Source organism: Canis lupus, chromosome 34, assembly GCF_003254725.2.
Source record: "Canis lupus dingo isolate Sandy chromosome 34, ASM325472v2, whole genome shotgun sequence".
NCBI classification, from domain to species: domain Eukaryota; kingdom Metazoa; phylum Chordata; class Mammalia; order Carnivora; family Canidae; genus Canis; species Canis lupus.
Genome location: NC_064276.1, coordinates 41,003,418 through 41,026,873, shown reverse-complemented (window position 1 = coordinate 41,026,873; position 23,456 = coordinate 41,003,418). Strand labels below are relative to the sequence as shown.

Sequence of the window (23,456 nt, the reverse complement as noted above, 5' to 3'; positions counted from 1 at the left end):
GTGGGGAGGGGAGGGGAGGGGTGGGGAGGGGTGGGGAGGGGTGGGGAGGGGAGGGGAGGGGAGGGGTGGGGAGGGGAGGGGTGGGGAGGGGAGGGGAGGGGAGGGGAGGGGTGGGGTGGGGTGGGGAGGGGAGGGGTGGGGAGGGGTGGGGTGGGGTGGGGTGGGGTGGGGTGGGGTGGGGTGGGGAGGGGTGGGGTGGGGTGGGGTGGGGAGGGGTGGGGTGGGGTGGGGTGGGTGGGGTGGGGTGGGGTGGGGTGGGGTGGGGAGGGGAGCACCGATGTTCAAGCAGCCCCTACCGGGACCATTTGATAAGGGAAACCGGTGAAGCGGGCCCAGGCCGCAGCCTGTCTTCAGGCCCCGCCCCCGCCGGCTGCGCACCCCGGGCCCCGCCCCCCGCCAGCTGTGACCCACTAGGCCCCGCCCCCACCAGCTGTGACCACTAGGCCCCGCCCCCCACCGGCTGTGACCCACTAGGCCCCGCCCCCCGCCAGCTGTGACCCACTAGGCCCCGCCCCCCATGAGCTGTGACCCACTAGGCCCCGCCCCCCATGAGCTGTGACCCACTAGGCCCCACCCTCCATGAGCTGTGACCCACTAGGCCCCGCCCCCACCAGCTGTGACCCACTAGGCCCCGCCCCCCATGAGCTGTGACCCACGAGGCCCCGCCCCCGGCCCTGGGCCCCGCCGCACCACCGCCCACTGGAGCGTCAGGGTTGCAGGTGTGGCATCCACCTGTGAGGACGGACTGCGCGCGCCCGGCCAGGAGGACTCGCGAGGCTTCCGAGCCATTCAGGTGCCCGCGCACACGCCTGGGGAGTCGTGGGTTTTTGTTAATGCTGACCCCTGCGTCCCAGCCCCGGGGCCCTGATGGTCTGCGGGTGGACGGCCACGGCCAGGTGACCCCAGCGTAGCCACATGGGGCACCACCGCTGCCCACCTGCAAACGGCGGCGGGCTCGTCGGGGGCGGCAACAGGACCGGGCCCTGCAGCCCAGACCGGCGCTGAAGGCGGGGACCCCTCCTGCCAGACCTGCCCCGCTGCTGTGCGGGTGCGCGGGACAGGCAGGCACAAGGGTCTATTTGGAGCAATAATCGCGTTGTTTCCTTGGAAACAGCTGACTAATGATCATGAGGGCCAATTAAGTGACTTCCGAGATCTATTTGGATGATAACTGAATGTAATAAACTTCAAACCCCTTATTCGGGGACACGGGTTTCCATCTCTGAACGGCCTGCCGAGGTTTGGCACCCAGGGGCAGGGGCGCCCGGCTGGCTCGGTGGGTGGGGCACGGGACCCTTGATCCCAGGGTCGGAGTCCAAGCCCCGACCTGGGCATGGGGCCTACTTGAAAGAAAAAATCAAAAGGAAAAGGAAAAGAAAGAAAAGCAACACCAGGCTCTTAGCCCTTGACACCCCAAGGAGGATGACTGGGTGCAGACAAAGCCAGCCCGCGACAGCAGGCGTGTGGGGGTCCCGCAGGCCCCGGTTCCCCCCTCCAGGCAGTGTCCGCCTGGGGAATGCGGCTGCCCCCGCTCAGCCGAGCTGCTATCAGCCAAACCGGAGTAGGGTCTTCCCCAGGGCAGGTGGCGGGGCTGGAGGTGACATCTCTGATAGGACCCCGTGCGCGTAAAGCACAGCTGTTACTAGAAACTCGGCTCCGAACCGTCGTCCCCAAGTCGGGGGGCTGTTCGGGGCTCACAGACACCAGAGCGGGGCCCCCGCCTCCGACAGGGCGAGCATCGCAGGAAGGCCCAGTGACCCCTCCTCGTTGCCACCTCTTCGGGACACTCAGGGCTGTAGCAATGGGGTCTGACCACCCTGTGTCTCCCGCACACCCTGGGTCTTTGGGGCCAATGACCAAGACACTGGGTGGTGATCCCCGGCGCTGCTGCCCTTCCTGGCCACACGCTCCCCTCCAGCGCTGCTCGGGGCCGGCCTGCTCCCCCTGCTCCCCATGTTCCTTCACTGCCCCCTTTTACTTCTGCGTCAGCACAACCACCGAATGCGACACGTTTCTGCAGCTTAATGGAAACAAAGGCTGCTGCGGTCCATTGACGGGCTGAGCGGGCCGAGGCACCCGGGCGCTGCACCCCTCTCGGGGACAACTGGGCACCCGAGGCCCGACAGCGCAGAGCTCGTGGCCTCGACCTCTTCACCCCGCCCAAGACGCGTCGCAGCCACGACCGTGGACCGGAGGTCCCTGGTGACTGTGTTGTCGCCCCCGCCCCGGGAAGGTGCGGCTACAGACGGGAGATGGCAGGCCCAGGAAGGCGGCACATGTCGGGGGTCACGAGCGGGCGCAGCGGGGCCACCGACCAAGGCCGCTCCTTCCCAGCTCGGCGTCCTGCGCGGAGGCAGCTTTTCCGCTGCCGGTTTTCCTGGGGCTGCATATGGTGCACGCGCCGTCCATTCAGAGCATGGGGGGAAGGGAAATTACTTTCTCCCTGGGACACTTCCTAGCGGATCAAGGTTTTACGGCCAAGTGCACGGCTGACCGCATCGGGCCCTCCAGCCGGGGCCACGTAGAGCAAACCACGGCGTCCCCGGGAGGGTCCCCGTCTCCCCAACGCAGACACCACAAGCTCGGTGACGACGGAGTCTGCAGGCCAACCCTCTGGAAGAGCCAAAGCCGCCGTTCTGGCTCTAGAAGCCCGGCAGTTCCGGTCCGGACACTGGGTGGCCACCCCCATGCAGAGCATGGCAGGCGTCCTGGCGCTGCACGGAAGGGGACAGGACAAGGTGGCCTCCCTTTGATCAACTACTCGCCTCGGCGGGGAGTGCAATAGGGCAGAAGTAGAGCCAGTGAGGCTCCAGCAAAGGCGGCCAGAGGGCGGCGGGCCACGAGGGAAGGCGGTGGGCTGGGGTGCACGAGCGGCCAGGCCCCACCGTCGCAAGGGCGAGCTTCGGAACACAGTCTAGTGGCCCAGTAGACCCACGATTTTGTGCCCACAGCTGCTTAGTATGAGGCGTAATTGGGGGGAAAATAAGTTGACAAAGAAAAACATGGAAAAAAGCAATGCGGGATGGGACACGGCTTTGGGAAGAGGGACACGGAACGACTGGCGTCTGGGAAAGGGTGGGCTGACAGTTGTGAGCGGGCCAGGCCCTGGAGGTGTGAGGCCTCGCGCATCAATCCTGGCTCACTCTCTCGTCATCGGGTGGGATTTCGGGCACTTTCCTCACCGAGGAGGCGAGGATGACGACACTGACCGCACAGGGCAGTAGCATACGTTCATCACAATTTCATTCACAGTATTTTAACCGAAGGAAACGAGCCTGGCACGCCCGCTGGGCACCTACCATCACCATCACCCCACTAGACCCAACAGGCGGAGCTGAGGCCGCCCCATCAAAGGGAACCTCCCCGGTGCCACGTGGAGATGGTCACAACCTCGCTGCACAGCGCCCCAGGCTCACAGCCAGCAGAGAGGGCGTCAGCCGGCGGGAGACAGCAGGCCCCGAGGAGGCGACCCTCACCCAGCGGCCCGCACTCCCCAGGGACAGTGCCGACACCCCGCCCAGGTGCCCTCCGGAGCCGCACAGAGGCCTCCTGCCCCGGGTGCTCCGTCACTCGGCCAGAACAGGGACAGGCGGAAGGCCTCCCGGCCGCAGGAGAGCCCTCCGGAGTGGCTGCCTTAGGCCGCCTCACCTTGCCCGTGGAAGCCCGCGGCCCCGCGACGGTGCTGGCAGGCGGCTGACGGGAACCGACAATGTTCTGAACAGGCACCGCCAAGCCCCATGGCCACCTGCCTGTGAGGTCCGGCAGCAAGGCCTGAGGCTTGGAGGGGAGGCAGGGGACGCCGGCCCTCACCTGTGGACGCAGGGCCCATGCTAACCAGCATCCTTTCATCGGAAACATCACGTGACTCAAGTGCAGGAGACTCAGAAGACACAAAATATCTTTAAAAGTTTCCCGAATGCCACAACTCAAAGACTGTTGACGTTTTTGACATTTCCTTTCAGATTTCTCGTACAGTTGTAATCGTGCTACGTATACCCAGTACGTCTCTAAATTGTTAGGTCTGCGAATGTTTTCACATTGGCTACAGCGTTGATCTGTCCTGCAGACACGCCATGTGCCTCACCAAACCCCCATTATGGGTATTTACATTTTCATTTTTTTTAAAGATTTATTTATTTATTTTATTTATGAGAGAGAGAGAGAGAGAGAGAGAGAGAGAGAGGCAGAGACACAGGAGGAGGGAGAAGCAGGCTCCATGCCGGGAGCCTGATGTGGGACTCGATCCTGGGTCTCCAGGACCATGGACCAAAGGCAGGCGCTAAACCACTGAGCCACCCAGGGATCCCCACATTTTCATCTTCTTTTAAATATTTATTTTCAGAGGGCCAACGAGCAAGTGGGGGAGCAAGAATCCCAAGCAGACTCCGAACTGAGCACAGTGCCCAACATGGGGCTTGGATCCCGGGACCTGGAGATCATGACTCGAGTCAAGAATCAGGAGTCCGACGCCCACCCGACTGAGCCACTCGGGTGCTCCCACATTTTCATTTTCATAATGATGTCGTAACATGCATATTTGTGCATCCATTCCTGCCCATGTTTCATGTTACTTCTGTAGGGGAGTTTGTCTCTGTGTGATCCCGGTGGAATGAAGAGGCTAAGCATCGTAGGTGTCTTGGTATTCTTGGCATATGCTGCTCATCTGCTTCCTTTAGGATCCTAAAACTGGCATTGCCAGCCCACCACATCCTTGCCCCTGGATTCATCCTAATTCTTTGCTAACTGAGCAAAGAGAACGTGAGGAGTCCTTGTTTTCTCCTGCATTGCTGTGGCTTTCAGTTTTCTACACGCCCTTAGCCATTGTTTTCTCTCTTTTGTGGATGCTCTGGTCGTGTGCTTTGCCCTCTCTGGGGACGGGGAGGCTAAAATCTATAATTAAAGGTCTTCTCACTTCGCTTGTATCCACATTCACCCTAACTAGCTTTCCCCCCATGGAAAGAACGGTACCTTATACTACCTTTGTGTGTGTCGGGGTACAATCGGCTCAACTGTCGTTGTATTCCTGTGTAACTGGAACATAAGAACTTTCCTTTATGGAATGCACCTGACACACTAGCTTGTTTAGGAGAATATATAACAGGTTAAGTTTATTTTAAATGGCTTTGCGGTTACTCTGTTTTGAAATGTTTTACTTCAGGAGTTTTAATTTGATAGACTAGATCTGGTTTTGGTCGAAAGTCCAAGATGATGAGATTTGGGGGGAACATTAAAATAGGAACCGACAGGACAGTCGGTTGATTTACTTTTGGACATTATGTCTTTGCGTTAATCTCAGACAAGCTACGCCCGAGATGACCGAGGCTGTGTGGGCCTTAGCTGAGGTTCACAGAAGACAGAGTCAAGAACTACAGTGCTCATAAAAGACACCTCTGCAGACAGACGGCCTAGATCAAACCTCTCCTCAGGAAGCCTTCTCGGGTTGCCCCAGGCAGGATTCCATGCTCCCTCCCCAGCCCACCCATGACTCATTGTGTGCACCCCACTGACATGGCCATTCAGGTCCACCTTGAATTGGTGACATCCATGTGCATCTCCCTCCATCGAGATGATTAATCGCTGGAGGATCGGGGCAAAGCTTTGATGACCTGTATATCCGTTTGTGATCTCAGTGCAGTGCTTTGGGTAGAGACGTCCACTCAGTCAACATAGATTGAATTCAACTGGACTTTGGAAATTTGAGAAGGAGACTCTGTGGGATGGGGGAACTCCCATTAGCTTTTGAGGGACACTAAGCCAGCTTGAAATCTGCCTCTAACACCCACTGGTTATGCGACCCCAAGCAAGTTAACTCAGCTTCCTGATCTGCTTTGTCACCCAATATGGGAGTAACAGTGCCAACCACGATGGGCCCTCAAGGTCAGCTAACCTAACACCCATCCTTCAACCCATTTCATCCCTGCCATCCTCAACTATAGAGATCAGAAAATTAAATAGTCAACTTTCCAACCTGGAAAGGTCACAGGCCACAATTCTTATCAATGAAACAAGAACCAAAACAGCCCGGGCGTTTCTGGGAAGGCTCTGTGTTCTAAAGAAGTCAGCTCACACACCCTAGGGAAAGGGAGAGGTCAACAGGAGGCCTGCAGATACAGCGCCCACTTCATGACCATGAGGCCACAATGTGAGGATAATTGTCATTCGAGAAGCTGCAGAGTCTGGAATCTTCAGTGGCATCACAGAGACCCAATTCAAAAACCGCCTTCTTCTGGACTTTTTGTAGAAAACATTGTCCAAATTTAAGCCTTGGTGAGTGGGGTATTCTATTACTTACTTGTGAACTCATTCCCAAGTGGCTCCATCTTATAGATTACGGTCAACCGATCACGTAAGCCACGTGTTAAGCACAGGGTCCCACACGCTGTAAGCTCTCAATAAGTGGTAGTTTTTAATGGCACTGTAGAGCGCTACACGCAGGCGGACGGCAGAGAGTCCCAGACCACAAGGTGGTGAGAATTTGGAACCAGTCACTGAAGGAGACAGCAGGGAGCAGAACGAGATGGAGTTGCAGGCCATGCTGAAGACGGGAAGGCATCCTGAGGGCAACGGGCCCATCAAGAAGGGAGAATGAGCATGGAAGGCATTTAAAGGGCTGCTGGAGATCCAGTCCTCTTGACCATAGATCCCCCCGCCTTACTCAGACCCCACACCTGACAAGAGAGGCTTCAGAACCTATGCCCAATTCTGACGCTTTGTAAGAACACGAGAAGCGTCATGTCCATTGTTCCCAGCTCCGCGTCTACTACCAGGCTACTCTTACTTTGACAGACCAATGTCTGACGTTTCTGCCGTGTGCTCCAGCGACCTGGGAGGTGAACCCCCTCCCCCAAACTGGGTCCTCAGTGTGTCCCTGGGTGCTGAAGACCTGAGTCTTACTTGGTCTCCTGACCTGCCTTGAGCACCCTCATTACTCCCCAGTCCCAATCTTCATACCCAAGGACCCAAAAGGCCACTTTCTAACAGACATGGGTTTGACCAGTCTTCCTCACCTTCTAGACCCACTTGGAGGTTCCACGTCCCTGGAAGAGCATTACCAGATGTGGAACATAGAGTGTTAACACCTCGAGTTATCAATAACTCAAAACCATATCCTGGCCACGTCAAACCAACATTGACTAGCTGAACTGGTTTCTACCCTATAACTTGTCAGAACTCCTAGGATACTTATTCCATACCTCAAGACCTGGTGTATGATGGGACATACTTTGGGAGATTATGTCTTAGGAAAACAGTCTTCTGACTTCCTGCCGTCATCTGATACACACTCTCCCTGTCATTCAGCTGTCTTGGTTTTTATTCTATCCCCCAAGCCCCAAACCTAGATTCCAGCCCCCAGTGGCCTTTGCCATTCCCTAATCAAGCCAGCCTGCCCTAATGTCTAGGTCTTTACACAAAGTCTATCCCCCTGAGAAATGGACAAACCCCAAAAATACCTGGATATGTAACAGAGAAGAAGTTCAATCACTGGAGAGGACAGACTGGACCTCCAGGCTTTCTACTCTTAGTGACAAATAGAAGGATTAAGCCTTTGCACTTTGGTACGTGATTTGCACTTCAGACTATGATGTTGGACACCCTGGGGCGGGCAAGAGGGGTGTCACGTATTTGATCCCTATGCTGTGGAGGGGATGAGGGTAATGAGAGAAGCTATCATTTATTCCGCACCTATTGCGTTCCCGGCACAGTACCTAACATTGCTCAATGTTATGTCATTTAATTCTAAAACAGCATGAACGTATTTCTCTCCCGTTCTATGAACGGGGAAACCAAAGCTTAGAAAAGTTCTAAATTCACAGTTAAAACAGCAGTGAGTCAAAAACTGATTAGAACACACCAGTCTGGGGCCCCTGGGTGGCTCAGTGGTTGAGCGTCTGCCTTTGTTTGGCTCAGGGCATGACCCCAGGGTCCCGGGATCGAACATGCATTGGACTCCCCACAGGGAGCCTGCTTCTCCCTCTGGGTCTCTGCCTCTCTGTGTGGCTCATGAATAAATATTTTTTAAAAAGAATAAAACACAATCTGCATCCAAAGATCCACAAGCCCCCTAAAATTGTAGCTGCTAGTGGTAAAATAGGCATGGGTCAACCTATCGTGGGATATGAGCTTTGGGGAAGCAGAAAATACAAATAACAAACACCAGCGCCAAAACCTAATCATTTTCCATTGACTTTTCAATTGGATATCGCTGTACGTTTCCATGCATTAGGTTTACAGGAGTCTGCGAACCAAACTGCCTACTTAAGTCTTTTTCAACATGAAATTTTAAATCAATATCTTTTTCTTCCCCCCCTAGTTGTAATCCTATCCTCCCTGTTGATGAAAATTGATGACACACATCTAAATATGAACAGCAGAAAAACTCGGGGCAAGAGCGAAGGCAAACAGAAGGCCTAAGAAATGGGGAAAACTGGTCTCCATAAACATAATCAGGAATCAAAGCTTCTACTTTGAGATAGAGATGGTTACCGTGGTGGAGGGGCCGTGTTCAAACCACAGGTGTACAAGTCAGTGTTCTAGTCTGTGCAGCATCCTCTCCACCGGCCTTCACGCGACCTTCAAGACAAGATTCCGTGATCTCCGGGATGCTCAGGTTGGGCAATTCTCCTCCTCTCCATTTCTTTAGCTCCCTGTGCATAATCACACCCCTGCCGTGACCACCGAGGTTTCCGATCCTTCCTTCCTTCCTTGAGGCAGCCGAGCACTTCATCCTGTCTTATTCCCTACCATGCAGCTAACACAGAAGGACCCAAATTGAATGTTTTCATCTTTATACATAAGTGCTCAGATAAATGATATTATATCATTAGCGTTGGGATGTAAGATAAGGATTTAAGTTAATGTTTGAATCTATAGAAAACTATGCATTTGCAGCATCCAGCCACAAACTCCGTTAGGGCCCAAGCCCAAATTAAAGGCATTCGTATTGAACCAACTGCACCTCAAATTTCAACCCAAGACACAGTTGACTGTCGCCTTTCTGTAGGTCAAACAAAAATTCTTATGTTCTAGAAGTTTCTGAAGTGATTTCCATGGTTGGTAATATTCAGCACCTAGTAAGCAGTAGATGTGTAGATTTTACTTAATTTTAAATGATCCTAAATAATTCTAACTTCACCATTTCCTAACCGGTGTCCCTTTGTCCAACTTCCCCCAGGAACGTGTTTTGAAGATCTGGGGCTTCCCCCAAAGCAATCATTTGGCGTCACTGAGCCTCGGCCTCCCCTGCTCGACCACCTACCCACTCCGCCTTCACGATTGCACGCGAGAGGACACAGCTCTCTAACGCCCGCTCAGACAGGTCGGCAGGACTCACGCGGGGACAATCCAGGCAAGAGCAATCAGCTTTGGAGATTCCAAATAGGACGTGTGTAGATCAGAGAGCATTTCGTGTTTGGATAACAGGTTAAATCCTTACGGGATGGTTGAAAATCCTTTGTCAAAGGTGAACCGATCATAAAAGAACCAATTCACTACCAGAAGAAGGTAGTAGAGTTGTAAATACAGGAGAGATCAGACCACATCGTAAATCTGACCTTCGGTGGAGTGCGCATAAGCAAACCTGCGAAGCAGCAAGGAAACGGAAAAAAAGAGGATCTGCCCATTAATTCGGGGCCTGTCACGCGGAGGTCAGGAGAGCGTGGCTGCCTCGGAGCCTCACGGCCTTGGCGGGGGAGGGGCCGTGCTGGGATCCTTTCTGGAGCCTTGTTTTGCTGAATCAGTAGCGCTCACTTCTGAGAAGGTCCCCAAAGAATTTCCTTCATATTAGTTCCATTTATTTTCCCAAAGATACAGAAGAATGTCAAAACACCAGCAATTATTCTAAGGCCTAAAAGTCTCAAATGACAGATCTTGCTGCCACATCCATTCTCCCGAAACGTGAATTTTATCATGTCAACCCCTGCTCAAGGACTTACAGCATCTCCCTCCTGCCCGGAGCAGTTCGTGCTCGGAGCTTCCACTCAGCGTACTGCCCCCTGCTACGTAGAGGAATAACCAAATAATTCACTTGAGGGGGGGGAGAGAGGGAGAGGGAAGGAGAGGGAGGGGGAGGGAGGCGAGGGAGGGGGAGGAATCCCAAGCAGGCCACGCATGCTCAGCTTGGAGCCCAAAGTGGGGCTTGATCTCACAACCCTGAGATCGTGACCTGAGCCAAAAATCAAGAGTCACCTGCTCGAGCCACCGAGCCCCCCAGGTGCCCCTGAATAAACGACTTTTTATTCATTTAAAAAGCCGCCGAGGGAGCAGCTGGGCGGCAGAAGCAGTGCCGGCACCGGGGGGATAGCGGGCGACTAAGGCGTGGTCCCCGCTCGGGAGAAGCTCGGTTCCTGGAATTGGCCCCCGCGCCCCCAAGCCACGCCGCGGTCACTGGCGCTAACGACGGGCCCACGGGACAGCCGGCCCCTCAGGGAAGCGTCAGGGGAAGTGGCCAGGTCCACGGGGCCCTCGGGGGAGCAGCCGTCCACAGACGGAGCGGGGCAAGGGCTCCCCGGCACAGGCCCGCCTCAGGGAGCAAGGAGAGAAGCAGCCTCTGACCCTAACCCCGGTATTTCAGGGAGCGTCAGGGACCAGGGGGCTGTAGGGCAGCAGAGGTCGGGAAGCTGGGCCTGGGGGGCCACCCTCTGCTTCTGTTACTCCAGGGGGACGGGACGGAACACACATGAGCTGCCGAGAGGCGCCAGGGTCACAGGTGCGCTGGGCGGGCTCGCAGACAAGTGACCGAGTGACCGAGTGACCAAGGCCGAGCGTCAGCGCCTCCCAACCCGCCCTTCAAACGGATTCCAGCCCAGCTTCCCGGCCCAGGAGGCCACGGGAACTTGGGTTCTGCGCTGCGGGGCCAGGCTGGGGAGGGGAGACGAGGCCCGGGGGCACCAGCCAACAGGCCGCAGCACCCCGATGAGCAAGTCAGGGGCAGGAAGGTGGCGGGGGGGGGGCGTCCTCACAACCTCTGGAAACCCAGGGAAAGACATTCAATTCTGAATCTAGTTTTGTTCTACGTTAGTGCGTTGTTTTGTTGTTTGTTTGTTTGTTTGTTTGAACACCAGGACATTGCTGGAGCCTGAGCTGTTGGGTCGCGGCTTTACAAGAATCGCATTACCTGTGCTAGAATCCTATTAGGGTCTCGGCGGGGCTTAATTTAACCTCTTCGCTTTCCTCACCCGCACCTGTGAGATCTGATGAAGATGAAATAGTTGCCACAAGGTCACGGCGAGGAAAGAGGCAACTCCCCGTTCCATTCTCACTCGCGCCCTTTCACTCCGTGGTGTGTTCCCTCCGTTGGCCTAGTGGAGCCCCCGCGGCTGGCGCCCCCGTTAGAGCGGCCGCCGCAGGCCCCACCCCCCCGCAGTGCGCGCCACCTCTCACCCCTGGTCCTTTGCTGCAGCTCCGAGGTTGGCACGACCCTGCGTAAGCTTCGGGTGCACAGTTAACAGCTGGTCACACACATAGGAGTCTTCCCACGGTAAGATGAGCGCATCCTTCACCTTGCACGGCTGCCGCTTTGCACGGTCGCGGTGAGAACGTTTAAAACTTTAGTGGCTCTCAACTCTACAAGATCAACCCCAGCATCACCAGGTCCTACGTTGTTTCTCGTATAACTGGGAGTTTGTACCCTTTGACCAGAGTCCCCGTCCCACCAGCCTCCACCTCTGGTAACCACCAATCTACCCTGTTTCTGGGAGTCCGAGTTCAGATCCTCCGAAAAGGACCCTTTTTCCTGAGGGCAAGAGCCCCAACCCCTGACTACAGGTGCGCGGGTCATGAGGTCCCTCCACCCCAGCCGGGCCAATCAGGGTGCCGCTTGGGATTCTTTCAATCCTAAGGATAGGAGAGACGCTTTTTCTCCTCCGAATTTAAGACTTTAGAGATTTAAATACCAGCATCTAGGCCCCCTAATTCCAACCACCAACTTAGAGAATTCTGAGAGCAGGAAGCCAACCCACAGACAAAGAAAACAGAAGGGAGGGGAAAAAAAGAAGCGAGAATCTCAAATCCCCGGCCTTCCCGGGGGCTGATTACAGGAGTCGATACCTGTGACCCTATTTGCTCAGCTAACTTGCGATGTTCTCTCTCAGGTGCTGATGGGAGTCGAGGCGAACCCCCGCCCGAGGGCTCTCCCGACCCCCGGCTCGGCCTGCGGCACCGTGGCCTCCGGCGGCCTCTGCTCAGCAGGACCCACGACCGGCCGCTCCCGAGCCCGGGGCCTGTGCCGAAGCCTCCCGGCGCTAAGAGCTCGGGTGCCCAGTGACCGGGGGGACCAGTCGAATAGAGCTGTTAGGGTGGGAAGGGTTCTGGAGAATCAGCTGGAAATTTTGTGGACAAACGAACCCCGATTGTCACCCCTTTCTGTGCTGCTCTGCCCCGGAGGAAGCTGGAGGCTGCTCGCGCAGGTTCGTCCTTCCCGGAGGCTCGGGCCGCCCGCATAGGCCGCCCTCCTGCCGCACACTGGGCGCCGGCCGCCGGGGAGGGTCGAGCTCAGGACCCCGGGCCCGGCCCGCCTCACCGGCCCCGAGGGCCAGGAGCAGCCGAGAACCTAAGCGTGTCGTGAATCCTGACACGCATCCAACAACTAACAAATACGCGTAGCTTTTGACCTTGCGGCTCTGCTTTGGGCTATTTACACTAATCTGAGAACTTGGAAATATTCACAGATTCAGTCATGAGGATTATTTTCATTCTAACGACTATAAAAAATCGCGAGAGATTGAAAAATACCAAATTATTGGTACTTCCTTGGTTGGTATTGGTACCAATTGGTACCAAGGAAGATTGAAAAATACCAAATTATTTTGGTACAATACCAAATTAAAGAACTTGGTGGCCTACTCATACAATGGGATCCCGTTTTTTTTTATTTTTTTATTTATTTATTTATTTTTTTTGGGGGGGGATCCCGTTTTTAAACATCATGATAGAGAGGCCCACACTGTGGTTAAGCGGTGGGGGGGGGGGAGTGGGTAGCAAATGATGCATGTATAGGAGGGTCCCATTTTTTGTGTGTGTTTAAATCTATATATAGGTGAACATAAAGGCTGGAAGAATGGACCTCAAAATGCTAACTATGTATCCCTGGATTATAGCATCACACGTGAGTTTTACTCTTTTTTGCTTCTCTTTTTTTGGGGAGTTTACCGTGAATCTATATTAATTTTGTATAATAAGAGAACAGCGAGAATGATTTTTTCAAGTATACAGAAAAACGTCCCTAGGGAACGTCTAATCCAAAATCCTCGCGTTGCGGAGGAGGAAACAGAAACCCAGAGGGACATGCCCATGACCTACGTCCGCCAACGGCAAGCTTGGCCCCGCAGCCCGGGGTGGATTGCTCTGCACCAGGCCAGGCCGCCGCCCCGGCGGGGCTCGCGTCTGAAGCCCCCAGCTGCCTTCACTGACCTCCGTGTCTGGACACCACGGCCCCGACACACGCACACGTGCCCGTGGGAAGAGCAGCGCACAGAAACACACCTGCAATCTCACCTCCTGCGCCAGTTTCCACGCCGTAAAAGGTGGTGCGGACGTTAGCTCCCGGCGCTGTTACAGGACGGGATTTATTACGGGAAGGGGACCGCGGTCCTCAATTAATAGGCGGAACATAGGTTTCATATTAGTGAAGTCATATTTTTGCAGCTGCTCCAGTTCAGTTCTTCCACAGCTTAATTTGCTACCTTGGCGATTTTAACAAATGGAAAGATTATGCGTGTTCGTTTATAATAATCGGCCATGGGTTTCCACTAACTCATAAGAATTTGAGGATATTCAGGAATCCTAACAGACTATGACCTGTAAGTTCAATTTCCAGTGGTAAAAACCCCCTGACCAGAGTGGATGTTGATGACGAACTAATATGCTCTGTAACAATCTGTTTTGAGCATTGAATTGACCTGTAAGTGTTCCAGATACTGCCTGACGAAAATGGGTTTTATTATTTTCCATTAGCAGCTGCTACAGCAAAATGAACTGCCGGCCCACAAGGGAAATAAAAGTGCCTCTCTCCTTGCAGTCGCCCCTGCTGCTGATGTAAACAAGCCAGCTCCCCCCAACACCACGTTGAAATTTCCACACTCGAGAGCCGTGGCCAGCAAACCCTGCCCGAGCCCCTGGCATCGCATTAAAGCCGAACGGCGCTTCATTTTGAGTATTTACGGAGCACCTCCTATGCACCGGGCGGCAGGCTCTGTCGGTACACGGAGAAGCCGCCCCGGTGCCGAGCAGAGCACCCCACAAAGTGCTTCCCCGCCTGAACAGTATCCCTGGACCCTCCAATTAGTTCTTTTTCATCAAAAGAAAAAAAAATGCCTGTGCTATTAGTTTATATACCTAGATCTCTAACTACAGCCGCTAAAAAAAAAAAAAAAAAAAAAAAAAAAAAAGACCCCATTGTCCCTGTTGTACAAATACAGAGAATATGAAACGAGGAGGTGGAGTGACCGGCGCAGATGACAAGTGACCAGACTGCACCTCAGATGGTCCCACTGGCACCGAAGTCTGCACCCTCAGCAAGAACCGGGATGATCCCCAAGTGCACGGTCACGGCTGATGACATTCACGGTGATGAGAAGGCCCAGGGACTAGTCGGGACACCCGGGTGCTCCCCTCGGCCCAAGCCCCTACCAGCGCCCTGAGACTGTAGCCGGGGTCCAGGCCTCAGCACCTCCCTCCTCTGGGAAAGAGCGCGTAGCCTCCAGCTGGACTTCAGGATCCAGGGGCCTTCCGCGGCTATGCTGGCCGCATCCACACACAGCCCCGGGGGTCTCTGGGCCACAGCTGCATGCGGGGAGGGGGGCCTGGGGTCTTTGGGCCACAGCCGCACCTAGGGAGGCCCTGGGATCTCTGGGCCGCAGCCTCACCTGGGGGGCCCCCCGCTGCATCTCTGGGCCACAGCCACACCTGGGGCCCCCATGTCTCTGGGCTGCATCCACACCTGGGGGGCCCCCAGGGTCTCCGGGCTGCAGCCACACCCAGAGTCCTGGGGTCTCTGGGCTGCAGCCTCACCCGGGGGGTCCCCCACATCTCCGAGCCACAGCTGCACCCAGGCCCTGGGCCGGCTGTCACTCGCAGGACGCCCCTCCATGTGAGCTTCGGCCCTCCACGCTAACCGCAGGCCTCGCAGGGTCTCCACCTGGGCGTTTACCTCCTGCAGAATGACCCCCGGTCGGTGGGTCGCAGGCTGCCACGCAGGGTGCCCGACACCTGCGTGGAATCATCTCCACACACATGGTTTCCTGCAGAGCGGGAGGGTCTCGCACGGCCTTACACAGAGACCCAGCAGAGGCCTCTGCCTCCTCAGGGCCCCGGCTGTGAGGGAGGGCGCAGGAGCGGAGTCCTTCTGTGGCCCCTCCTCGCAGCTACCCTCCCCCTGGTGCTCGGGATCCACGGGCTCCTAACTCCAGGTCTCTAAGCACACACACCGGGTGCAGGCTGCCAACTGGGGATCCCCAGACTCGTCTGCCCCCCAGCAGGGGGAGCAGGCCCCAGCCCGCCTCGGCCCACCCCTGCTCTAGGCCTGGCATCGCCTCCCCCTCCTTGCCCTTCAGCTGACCTGCCAGCTCCTCCATGATGCACTGTGACCCTCCTTCCTTCCTCCTCCTTCCTACCTAGTTCAATGCCTTTTTTTTTTAAGATTTATTTTTATTTATTCGTGATAGAATAAACTTGTCGAGATAGATAGATGATAGATAGATGATAGATAGATGATAGATAGATGATAGATAGAGACAGACACACAGAGAGACACAGAGAGACCCAGGCAGGGGGAGAAGCAGGCCCCATGCAGGGAGCCCCACGCGGGACTGATCCCGAGACCCGGGGTCACGCCCTGGGCCAACCGCTGCGCCCCCGGGGTCCCCCTGAACGGCCTCCCCTAAGCGGTCCTCTGCACCCCACAGAGCCCCCGACCCTCCGCGCTGCCCCAGCCCTCGGCACTGCCCCAGCCCCATCCTCCCCCCCAGCCGGGCGACCAGGCCTCCACGGCTCGCGCACCTGTGACCCGCACCTGGCCACGGCCCGCGTGGGTGGGCGGCAGCCCCTGCGGTCCCAGCCCCAATGTCCCCGCGCCGAGGCTTTCGTGCCGCTGCCGGCCCCCGGGGCCCCGGTTTCTCGATAGCTCCGCCCTGCAACCCTCCCCACCCCCCGCTGTCGGAGGGAGCCCGGGGCCCTCGGCCTGCCGCCCCCTCGGATGCACCTGCTGCACCCGCAGCCCCGGCGCCGCGGCCGCACCCGGTGTCCTCTCCCCAGCCCCGAGTTCCTTCGCGGAGTTCTACGCACCCGTGGGCGGTGAGCGCAACCGCAGCCGCTTCCAGCAGCTTCCAGGCACGCTGAGAAGGCGCGCGCCCGTGCCCTGTACCCCTGTGCACTGGCACCTCCGTGCACCCGTACCCCGGTGCACCTGCGCCCCCGTGCACCTGTACCCCTGTGCACTGGCACCTCCGTGTACCTGTACCCCCGTGCACCTGCGCCCCCGTGCACCCGCACCCCCGTGCACCCGTACCCCCGTGCACCTGTGCCCCCGTGCACCCGCGCCCCCGTGCACCCGCGCCCCTCTACCCCTGTGCCCCTCTACCCCTGTGCACCCGCGCGGCCATCTCATCTCCCACCGCTTTAGCCCCTCGCGGAGGCGAACCCCGGGCCTCCCCCTGGCGCCCACACTCGTCTTGGTCTTGCAGCCCGGCTGCTGCGCCAGGGGCGACTCTGGGGGGTGGGAGCCGTGGGGCTGCACTCCCTGCACCCTCGCCCCGCGGGAACGCAGCACCCCCCCCACCGCCCAGTGCCCATCAGGACCCGGGTCCATGTCGAGGGCCCGCGGCCGAGCCCCACGATCTCCTCGCTGTCCGGAGGCTTCTTTCCACGAGCTGCCCTGCAGACGCCCCTGCCGCCCCCACCCCACGCTCCCGGGCCCATTTCTGCGCTCAGGGTGACCAGCGGGTCCACCCAGCTCCGGGGCCTGGAAACCCTGCGGGCAGCCGCGACCAGCCAGCCCTCTGCGCCATTCCCACCTCGCAGCATCCCGGCCTTCCTCACCTCATCCTCAGGTCTCCAAAAGGGCGCCTTCATCCTAGGCAGTAGAGCAACGCCAGCTCCTGTTACTCCCTCCTGCCCAGGCAGCAGCTTCTCTGAATTCCCCGAATTTGAAGATCCCCTTCAGCTGTTACGTGCAGCCAGTTTCTCAACAAGGTGGCTCCCAGGGGAAATTGCTAAGAGGATCCAGGTGCCGGGCTCAGCCTCCCTTGCGGGTAGCGCCCACCAGGCTCAGTCCCGCCTGAGAGGTCCACAGTCTCATCCTCAGTTGCAATTTTCCCGGAAGAAAATAGTTCATGGCTAAAAATAAAAAGCTGTGGATGCATACCTGGAATAGAGCCCGGAGCACCCAAATCTGTGAGGTGAGTTACTCTGTACGGTCCGGGACTTGAAGACCCCTCTCCTTAATCGCCAGGAACTTCTACTCGCCAACCCATCATTTCCTGTGACTTTCAAGTGTGACTGTAGGAGGCTCTCACGTTGGTAATGCGTTCTATTTTCCAATAAACCAGAATCCAGAAAATACATCTATTCCTTAAAGGGGGCCCACACAGTGAAGGGAAACTTTCCCTGGTGCCTTTCCTAATCCCCTTACTTCCCTCTTCTTACCTTTACATCTTCAACCTCCCACTGTATCCAGAAATTCCCATTCCTTAACCTTTTCTCCAGGCACACCTGGGTTTGTGACACAGGGAGAGCGGCACAATAGACCCCCTCCCACCCTAGCCCCGCCTCTTGACCGGCTCCACACGCTGCACTCATTTGAAGGAGGGAAAACAAAGTGGGGGAAAATCAGAGAGAAAGACAAACCATGAGAGACTCTCAACTCTGGGATACTGAGGGTTGGTGGGTCAGGGGATGGGGCAACTGGGTGACGGACATCAAGGAGGGCACGTGGTGTGATGAGCGCTGGGTGTTATACCCAACTGATGACTTACTAAACTCTACATCTGAAACGAATAATGCACTATATGTTGGCAAATTGAATTTAAATTAAAAAAATAATAATAAATGAATAAAACTACTGAAGACCACTGTCTCCTAGATCTCATCTCATCTTTTCATCCATGGGAGGCCCTCCGAGAATACAGACATGGACTCCCATGATCTTGGGGGAAAACCAAGTATAAATGCAAAGGAAGGTCACTGACAGGAAAAGAGAGCCAATGAGATAGTGCAGATGACAGCTCCTCCAGGGCAGGGGTGAAGGTCTTCCAAACGAGCAATCTGAGCCTAAAAAGACGCTGTCACTCACTCAACGTTAACGTGTAGTAAGCATCAAAATTAAGATTCTAGGCCAGTTCCATCGGTTGCCAGAGCCCCCTTGCTGTAATGTTCCCAAACTCTGATATTTCTACCTTAGATTGGACAACTCCAGGTGGCGTCAACCTCTAGCCCCTCCATGTACTTATGGACGACAGTTGTGCAGACAGCACGGTGTAGGTGCCCAACAATATCGACAGTCTTGACGAGCTGCAGAATTTTTGGAGTTTTGCACTGCGCTGTTCGGCATTCACCTACGAACCTCTGGTTGCGGGATAACCCGATCTCTGCCTAAAGCATGTTCACTGGGACGGACTCCCTTCTCTTCCCGATTGTTTAATAATAGTTCTTGAGCAATGACAACAGCCCAGGACTGAAATGACATCACCCAAGGCTGCCAGGCCCTTCTGAGTCGGGGATGGAGGTCTGAGGAAGCTGATGCACTGGGTATCCCTCGAGATTAACCCCACTAAATCCACACTTCAGTTTTGTGATCTCATTTGCTAGGGATTTCAAGACAAAAATCATGGTGTGTTTATTAAGGAAGGAAGGAAGAAGGGAAAGAAAGAAAAAGAGAAGGGAGAAAGAGAAAGAGAAAAAGAAGAAAGAAGAAAGAAAAAGAAAGAAAGAAAGAAAGAAAGAAAGAAAGAAAGAAAGAAAGAAAGAAAGAAAAAGAAAGAAAGAGAAAGATGGAAGAAATGGAAGGGAGGGAGGGGAGAAACATAAAAAGAGAGAAAAGAAATACTATTCAAGGTTTCAGAGTAAAAGGGAAAACCCCTAGGATCACAGCCAATTGTCATGGGAGAAATTTTTCTCCGTGATCTATTTTTGGCAGCCGGTTCAGCTTCATGCATCGTTGTCTTACTTATGGCATGTACAGTAGCCGGGGAGAAACCTATAATATCCCTTCTGTCTGGTGGGAAGCTGATATTCCTATGCACGGTGACAAATGTCCCGATCACAACAATTTTTTTTTTTTTTTTTTTTTTTTTGGTCTCCAGGCCTCACAGTGTTTTAAATATCTCCGAATCTGTGGAACACACTTCAAAGGAGCAGGACCCTTACAGCGTGCCAAACACGGGGAGCACCGGACAAATCAGCAGCGAGCACCGAGCAGTTGGGGCTGCCTCATTTTTCCAGAGGCTGTCAGGGGTGCGGAGCCAGGGAGCACGAGGGGAGAGGCACAGGAGAGAACAAAGGATGCGCAGCCACACGAGTATCCCTTCTGGGAAACAGGGGTTTTTTCCTCTTAAAGTGAGAATAGTGCTCCGATATTGGAGCAAGGGCAGAAAATGAGATTTAATCGTGGGAAAAATAATTACAAATGGCTCGAGTCGGCTGAAGATCCCCACCCCCCTCCCCCCTGCCGCCCTTTCTCCTTTATTTTCCTTTTAACCTTCTGCAAAAGGCCATGTTTTGAAGTCGTCGCTTTTGAATCACCCTAATTCACTGCTCTGGTTGTTTTTATCCTTTTGGAGAGATTTTTTTTTTTTTTTTTTTAACGTGAACTCTTCACAGGAAAATATCTGTGACATTAGAAACTGACTCACGTTTCCTAGTTTTTCATGAAACAATGACATTTTTTCCCTTTGATGCTCTCATCTAACTCCACAGGAAATTTTACTACCGAGCTGCTTTCATCTCTTTCCTGGTTTGAAGATAAATGATCCTTGGTCTCCTCTAGACCTGCATAAATCACAAAGCAATCTGCTAAGAGATGCCTGTGGCAAGCAGCTTCAACTAGAATCAAAAGGACAGTCAGAAATATCCATGCTGCTTGCACAGGGAGTACCCGAGGCCCAGGCTGTCATCCAAACGCCGCGTCCCCTTTTCTTACACATACAGAGCAGGGCAGCGGGGAAGGTGAGCGGCGGGAACGAGCCCCTCCCCGGCACAGGGCGCCGTGGCAGCTGCCACAGGTACCTAAGGTCTCCGCTCTCGCAAATTCTTACGAGAAATGCATCGATCAAGAAATCCATTCCCTTGGGTTTTGTTTTGTTTTTTTTTTTAAGTATTATTTATTTTGTGTCACATTACAAACACCACATGAACGGGATACCGAGGCGAAGAGGGAAAAACCAAAGTGATCGCCCACCATCCTACCCCCCAGTGAATGAAAACATCTCCCTGTGCCCGTGCAGGTGCCTCGTGTTTCTCCAGGGCCTACTGGGGCAGAAGGATCCTGTTCCATCACTCTCTTTTTTCACTTCACGGGGGCCTGTTCTTTGCTGCGCACAGAATCCTTCTACTGGCCCAGGGGTGAAATCCCATCGGGTGATTGTCCCTATATTTATTTAACGTGCACCCTGTTGGAGCGTGAGACTTTAAAAGACGGCATCGGGAAGTGGTTACTAGCCCAGGCTCTGAGGATAGACCGAGCTTGACCCCGAGTTCTGCATTACGGGTCCAGGGACCCACTGATTACTCTGCATCTCGAGTCCCCCAAATGTATCTGTATATAAATGAGAATAATGCGGGCCTCTCTTTTAAAGGGTCATCATGGGAACCAACTGAGAGAATGCATATGAAATCCATAGCCTCTGGCCTGGTTCATTGGAAGCTCTCAATAGATGCTGTTTTTATTAATAATAAAGAAATTTGGGACACCTGGGTGGCTCAGTCGGTTGAGCATGTGCATTCGGCTCAGGTCCTGATTCCGGGGTCCTGGGATCGAGCCCGGTGTCGGGCTCTGTGCTCAGCACAGGGTCTGCTTGTCTCTCTCCCTCTGCCCCTTCCCCCCTACTTGTGTTCTCTCTAATAAAGTCTTAATAATAAAAAAAAACTTATTTTTTACCAGATACAATTACACAAGCAGGTCAAAGAAAAATCCTCCTAAGTACTTTAGAGGGCTGAGCTCTTAGGAAGCCTCCCTACTTATCGTCTCCTCTCTTCTCCGACCCAGGGTTAAGAGCCAGAGGGCCAGCCCGCAGACCACGGTGCAGGGCTGAGCTCCCATCTTGCAGCAGAGATGGGCCCGCTGATGGCCTGGTCACCCAGGATCGTATCATCGAGCGGGAAACAGGCACCCGTTAAGTCCAACTGCCACGTCGTGCATCAAGGCCTTGAGAATGAACTGCTTTGTCCAAAGGTTGCAGTGAACAGGACTCAGCCACGGTCCCCTGCCTTTGTTCATTGCTTCCAGTCGGGTGCAAGGCCTCCCTATTGACACAACAAGAAGGTCCCTACAGGAACCCCTGTGTGAACGCAGCGCCCCAGCCCTGAAGTCCTTCCTGGCCTCCTTGCCTCTGTGGTGAGGTCACCTTTCCTGGAAATCCCTTTCTTTCAGTAAACCCTCGGGCCTGCGTGTGGCAATGCGATCAGCAAGCCAAAACAAATGATTACAGGCTAAGTAGGATAAGGGCGATCTTTGATTGAGCTCCTTCAAAACCACACTCAAACCTAGAATGTCGTTTTCTTATATTTCAAGAACAGGGGACCCCAGTGTTGTTCCATATTTACCCTGTTCCTCTGTTTTCTCTATTGCCTTCTGTATCTGCGTGTGTGTTTAATTATTCATTCCCTTCCTCTGCCTAGAAGAACCAAAATGTTTCTAATAAATTGTTTCAAGGCAGCTAAAATTTGACCTAAAACAGGAAGTGCTCACTGTTTCACGGTAAGGAAATCAATTCTCAAGAAGACAATCATAACATACCAAGAGGTTTTATTAAAGTACGAATGAGCATCTGAATTACAGTTTATCTACAAACCTATCACTCCAGCTAACCAGAAAAAAACTGATAAAGTTTATCAAAGTCATCTTTACAAAAACCTGAAAAATCGCCTGGCGTCTGCTCAATCAGTTGGCTTTACCCTACAGATGTCTGTAGCTTTGTTTTTACTCATCAGCAGATCAAAAATATATTGTTTTTAGGCTCTGTCCCTTTTTAACAGAAAAAAAAATGAAAGCCAGGTGAACAAGATTTTTAGGATTTTAAAAATCCAGCATATAAATCCAGTTTATAACTTTCTGCTTCCACTAATGCAAATTAGCTCAGGTGAGTGTTGCCAAGTAGAGATAAATAAAAATGATGTTCAAGTAGCCATTTTTTCCCTTAAGATTTATTTACTTATTCATTCCTTTATTTATGTATGTATGTATTGAGAGAGGGGTTGAGAAAGCACAGAAGCAGGGAGAGGGACAAGCAGACTCGCTCTGGGCGGTGAGCCCCACACGATGCTCGATCCCAGGACCTCAGGATCATGACCCGAGCTGAAATCAAGAGTTGGACACCACGACTGAGCCGCCCAGGGGACCCAGGCATCTTTGTATGAAAAATAATTGCTTCGAAAGTGGTAGTACATGCTTGGTCCTCTTGAAGAGGCTTCGTGTCGCCCAAGTAAATACAGCTCAATTTGCATCAGACTTCTAGTTCAAATTAGTGTTGGTTGAGTTAATAAGATGTTTACTGGGTTTACTTTTTTTCTTTGTATAACAGCACGGGGTTTGTAAGAATATCCCATTTCTCACTTGCTCTCGGGAAGACCCATTGCTTGTTCCCTTTCCAGATGTCATATTCTCCACCGTGCGGACGCGCTGCTCGAGAACCAGCCCTGACTCGCAGTCGGGGGAGAGAAGCTCTGCCTTGCACATTCCAGTCACATTAAATCAATACGTGCTGATGACGAGGCCACTGCGTGCTCAATATGATACACATCGACGTGAAAAATGAATGACCCCTGCCTAAATCCTGGGATTTACAATGCACGTCATTTCCCCCGTGACCCCGGTAAGCGCAGCCTGCGCCATGAGCTCATGGGACAGCCTAAGCCGGTGGCGGCCCGGGCCAGCCCCTTAGGCCTCCCAAGCCGCAGCAGGCCGCGGGCCCTCACGTGGAGAGCCAGGGTCTAGGCCTCCTACGCAAGCAGCTCCCCGTAGTGGCTACTGAGCTCCTTCCTGCCTTGGGCGCAGCGACTCCCTCATGAGGAACAGTGATCCCTGCTTTACGCATCTGAAAGCGGTGACACCAGGGGTTCTGGCTGCTCGAGGTCAAACAGCCTTACAAAGCCGCAAAGCAGAAATGTGAACACAGGCCAAAGACCAATGACCAACTTCCCAGTCACATCCTGGTCACCTGCGTTCCTGGTACCTTTACCTTCCACCTCCCCTTCGTCCGGGCCTCCGAAATCCCTCCATCCGGGAAGATCGGGCTCCTTAGAAAGAGACA

At 54.3% G+C, this 23,456-nt stretch overlaps 3 long non-coding RNA genes across 11 annotated transcripts in view; 2 read left to right on the top strand and 1 right to left on the bottom strand.

Moving 5' to 3' along the window:
* Positions 1-649: 649 nt before the first annotated feature.
* On the top strand, positions 650-9,878 carry LOC112645803 (uncharacterized). The gene is made up of 3 exons (XR_003127264.3): positions 650-793; positions 8,312-8,608; positions 9,173-9,878. It is a non-coding gene; the product is annotated as an uncharacterized LOC112645803 (long non-coding RNA).
* A 203-nt stretch (positions 9,879-10,081) lies between these two features.
* Positions 10,082-21,626, top strand: LOC112645992 (uncharacterized). Of its 7 annotated transcripts, XR_007408191.1 has the most exons (5): positions 10,082-11,476; positions 11,638-11,763; positions 12,090-12,404; positions 13,034-13,102; positions 14,015-14,328. It is a non-coding gene; the product is annotated as an uncharacterized LOC112645992 (long non-coding RNA). The 7 variants fall into 7 exon arrangements; XR_007408192.1 differs by lacking the exon at positions 14,015-14,328 and adding exons at positions 19,293-20,154; positions 21,194-21,626 and having other exon boundaries at positions 10,082-12,404; XR_007408193.1 differs by having other exon boundaries at positions 10,082-10,561; positions 10,656-12,404.
* Positions 21,526-23,456, bottom strand: part of LOC125754300 (uncharacterized) — a 29,673-nt gene continuing 27,742 nt past the window's right edge. For all 3 annotated transcript variants that reach the window (XR_007408187.1, XR_007408188.1, XR_007408186.1), the window contains one exon: positions 21,526-23,442. This is a non-coding gene — a long non-coding RNA (uncharacterized LOC125754300). The remainder of the gene's footprint in view (positions 23,443-23,456) is intronic.